The 5,000-nt window shown below is 26.9% G+C and overlaps 1 protein-coding gene across 1 annotated transcript in view; it reads right to left on the reverse strand.

Annotated features, from left to right (window-relative positions):
• LOC130231468 (inactive ubiquitin carboxyl-terminal hydrolase 53) overlaps positions 1–5,000 on the reverse strand; it is an 88,890-nt gene that overhangs the window by 70,235 nt on the left and 13,655 nt on the right. The window lies entirely within an intron of this gene.

Raw genomic sequence — 5,000 nt, forward strand, 5'->3', positions numbered from 1 at the left:
AGACTTCTTAAACTTTCTACGCTCCTTTAAAAAATTCCAAGTTGGGAGGTTTGTAGAGATGGCATAAAAAAAATAAAAATAAAAACATACAAGCACATTTAAAACAAATCATACATACATAAAAAAGGTTATTAGTTAGTCTGTTGTACCGATCTAAATCCAAATGGTGAAATAGGAGCACTAGAGGGTCTGGTTCAATCTCATGAGGCTTCTTAAATCGTCTACACAAAAAAAAAAAATAAAAAAAAAATAAAAAAAAGAGAGATTAATTGAATTTACTACAATTTTAGGGCAATTTTAAGGTAAGTGGTTGCATATACTTTATATGGGCTGAATTTAAACAAACAAAGTAAGTTGGACAGTAATCAATTTAATTTGTTTGTTTAAATTCGACCATATAAAGTGATGCCATAAAAAAAATGTTGAAGTACATTTAAAACTAATATATATATATATATATATATATATATATATATATATATATAAATAAATATATATAAATAAATATAAATAAATAAATAAATATATAAATAAACATAAATAAATATATATATATAAATAAACATATAAATAAATATATATATATATATAAAAATATAAAATATATATATATATATATAAATATAAAATATATATATATATATAAAAATATAAAATATATATATATATATATAAATATAAAATATATATATATATATATAAATATAAAATATATATATATATATATATAAATATAAAATATATATATATATATATATATAAATATAAAATATATATATATATATATAAATATAAAATATATATATATATATATATAAAATATAAAATATATATATATATATATAAATATAAAATATATATATATATATAAATATATATATATATATATATATATATATATATATATATATATATATATATATATATATATATATATATATATATATATATATATATATATATATATATATATATATATATAATTAATAAACATTAAATAAAATATTAACATTTACAAGGCTATTTTTCATGGCTAATTTTCATGTGTCCAATGGCTGCAAAATATTTGTATTTATTTGGATTGTTTTTAGATATTATTGTTTTAATATAATATTTGTATTGTATTTATTATTTTAAGATTCTTGCATCATGATAAATTTTTTAAAAATCTGAATTAGATCAGCAAAATATCTTTTACCTGTTTATTTTAATATAATTAAATAAATATCAACAACATTGTATATTTTTATCCGGTATCCTGCATCCCTATTAAACACTCATTTTATTTCTCACATCCACTACTTCTGGACCGCTCAGCTTTAAAAAGGCCACACATCAGTCCCACAGTTACCTCCTCATCGTCTGCGCTCTTATCATCGCTCGCAGTAACAGAAAGCCGTGTGTCGAAGAGCAAATAATAGCCAGCGCAATCAGGTGATGATGAAGCTGGAGAGCTGGAAAATGCTGACATTATGGGTGAGCAGCTCATGAGCCACCAGTCATGCTCATTCAGCCCAGCATGACACAAACTTGGCCCGGCAAGAGCCAAGGCTAGGAAGCAAAAAAAGAATGATGAAAATATCGTCTGTCCGAAAGCTAGAGTATCCACAACGCATGATGAAATCCAAGAGCTCTCAAACTGCATTGACAGCAAGGTTCCAAACTTGTTCAAAGTCTATAAAGGTACCAAATAAAAATGCTAAATATTTGATCATTTATTAAATATTAAAACCATTCTTGTAGCTTGAAAATATTTTGATTAAACCACTGAGGGAATATGGTTGGTTTTGACGAGGTTTTTTGGATAATTTTAAGATTTGGTGAAATTTAGATTTCACCTAATAAATTCTGAAGATGGGCAAAGGTCTGTGGAGATTGGAAGGACATGAGGATAAGTAATTAATAACAAAATTGTCATTTTTTGGGCTGAATTATCCCTTTATTGGGTGAGGAACCATGATTGATAACTTTATTTCCATTAATTACAATATCATTTAACATTTTATAAAGGTTCAAGCCTTGTAATAAACCCTGGAGTGTTACTCTGGGTTTTCAGAAGAGTATTTTTAAAAAAGGTTTAAATATTGAACTGATTATTAAGATATTTTAAACGCACTTAATTTCATATTTTGTTAATTATAATACTTTTTTTTTTAAATATGAAAGAATAGAAAAAGCACACTTTAAACTATGTTTGTGCAAAATGCACTCTAAAACTAAATTTAAATAGTAAACCATATAACATTAGCATTTAATTTCAGAAACATAAGTGTCAGAACACATTGCTGTCAAATTAAAATATGGATCAAAGATGAAAATGGGTTTTCAAGCAAATACATTTTCCCCCAGCTCATTAGAATATGTCCTGTTTAATATTAATGACTAATTCATTCATTCTTTCATTTTTCTTTGGCTTAGTCCATTTATTCATCAAGGGTCACCACAGCGGAATGAACCACCAACTTATAAAGCATTTGTTCTACTCAGCGGATGCCCTTCCAGCCACAACCCCGTATTGGGAAACACCCACACACTCTCACATTCACTACGACCAATTTAGTTTATTCAATTCACCTGTAGCGCATGTGTTTGGACTGTGGGAGAAACCGCAGCACCCGGTGGAAACCCATGCTAACACGGGGAGAACATGCAAACTCTGACACAGCCGGGACACGAACCAGAGATTACTAACTAATACATTACTAAAATGTCAAGTGCAAAAAATACGCAGCATAAAATCCAGACAGGCAAAATTTAGAACATGTGGATCTCAGTGCTCCCTCATAATATTCATTAATTGTGATTGTAATCTTAAATTTTGCCACTATACTTCAATCCACTAGGTTTTACCCATTTGTCAGAAAGATGTCTATTTAAAAAATGTATCATGCATGAAATTACATCAAACATGAGCATCCGAAAAGACAGTAATGATGACAGTCTGGTTTCAGTCATGTGACTATTCTGCTTCTTACCTAATGGGAGTACAACCCCCACCCCTTCTAGCAGAAATATCTGAACTGACATAATTTCCTGTGTTCTCGTCATGCCTTTGATCAGCTTCCGAATGTACAATTTCTTGCTAATGACTCACTTAAAATGTCGCATTTTTGTGCTAAATATATATACAGAAACATCATTAGTCCGCAACTTTTGATTTATAAAAAAGCAACTCACTCTAAAACTTATATTTTTAATGATCATCAACAGAACATTTAAAATATATGATTGTTTTTTTTAAGAATGTTGGTAACTAAACACAGTTTCGCATATCATTAGCTTTTATTGTAAAACATCCTTTTCTAAAAACACATTTTTAAATATACAGTTGAGAGCAAAATTATTTGCCTTGCTGTGCAATATTTATTCTTTTTCAAATATATATATATATATATATATATATATATATATATATATATATATATATATATATATATATATATATATATATATATATATATATATATATATATATTTTTTTTTTTTTTTTGTCATGGAATTTTTATTCTTGCAAATAGCATTTTACATTTTATTTCAACCCACAAAACAATCAACAAATAAAACAATCAACATTTCAAATAAATAAAGTAAATAAAGTAAATAAATAAGTAAATAATAAAATAAAATAATAATATATAAAATAAAATACAGAGAAAAATAAATAAATAAATAAATAAATAAATAAATTATAATATCAAACCATTTCAAATATTTTTAATGGAGCGAGGAATTTTTCACAGTATTTCCTATAATATTTTTTCTTCTGGAGAAAGTCTTATTTGTTTTATTTTGGCTAGAATAAAGCCAGTTTTAACCCATTTTAAGCTGAATATTATTAGCCCCTTTAAGCTATATTATTTTTGATCGTTTACAGAACAAACCATCATTTTACAATGACTTGCCTAATTACCCTAACTTGTCTAGTTAACATGATTAAGCCTTTAAATTGCTGAATACAAGTATCTTGAAAAATATCTAGTCAAATATTATGTACTATCATCATAGCAAGATAGACTAGGGTTTTTAGTTTATTGTCATATCAGCTTCTGTCATGGCAAAAGTATATATTTTATAAATATCACTTTTCTAAACTTATTTTAACAATAAAAAAAAAATCCTCAACATCAATAAATAATGTATAAGATAAAATATATTATTATTATTATTATTATTATTATTATTATTATTATTATTATTTATGCAAGAAAAAAAAACTAAAACAGTTTAATGTTTCCTTTTTGATGAAAACTGAACAATTCTGGAAGGATTCATATTTAAAAACCATTTCATTTAAAGTCTCCCAGATAAAAATCGTTGTCTGATAGCTTTAAAAATAGGGCATTCTAGGGCTGAACGATTAATCAAAAAAAAAGATCACGATCTCGATTCGACCCCGCACACGATCTTAATCCAGCATCTCTACGATTCATCCAATTATTTTTTCAAGTTCGAGAGAAGCATAAAAGCGGACGCACAAGTCTTCACATTCTTTTATATCCGTTTCACAGCAGCATGGACACCTCCAAATAGTGTTAAAAGTGTCACATACTATATTTATAAGGTATAATTCACCAAAAAATGCCATTTCTGTTTTCATGTTATTGATGTATTCGCGGCCCCGAAATCACACATGAGCTGACGCACTGTTTGTTTACTACCGAGAGGACACGCGCATGCTCACAAATGATGTGATAGTTATAAATAGTAATAAAGTTGTAAATAACATTCAATTTGTTGCACAGAGCGATCGTTTGGGAGCTGCGCGGGAAGTATAATTCGCATGTATGTTTTTTTCCCTCAAAGTGACGGCAGCCATGACATGAACCGCACTCGCCAGTGAAAGTGAAACCGAAAGCACGTATATTATTTAAATTATCATATCGCATTTAAAAGTACAAGCATTTGATAAGCGAACACAGTGTTGTGCATGAAAGTGTATGTCAGTGTATTCCACAAGTAAATGCTAATATATATATATATATATATATATATATATATAT

The sequence above is a fragment of the Danio aesculapii genome, chromosome 7, assembly GCF_903798145.1.
Source record: "Danio aesculapii chromosome 7, fDanAes4.1, whole genome shotgun sequence".
NCBI lineage: Eukaryota > Metazoa > Chordata > Actinopteri > Cypriniformes > Danionidae > Danio > Danio aesculapii.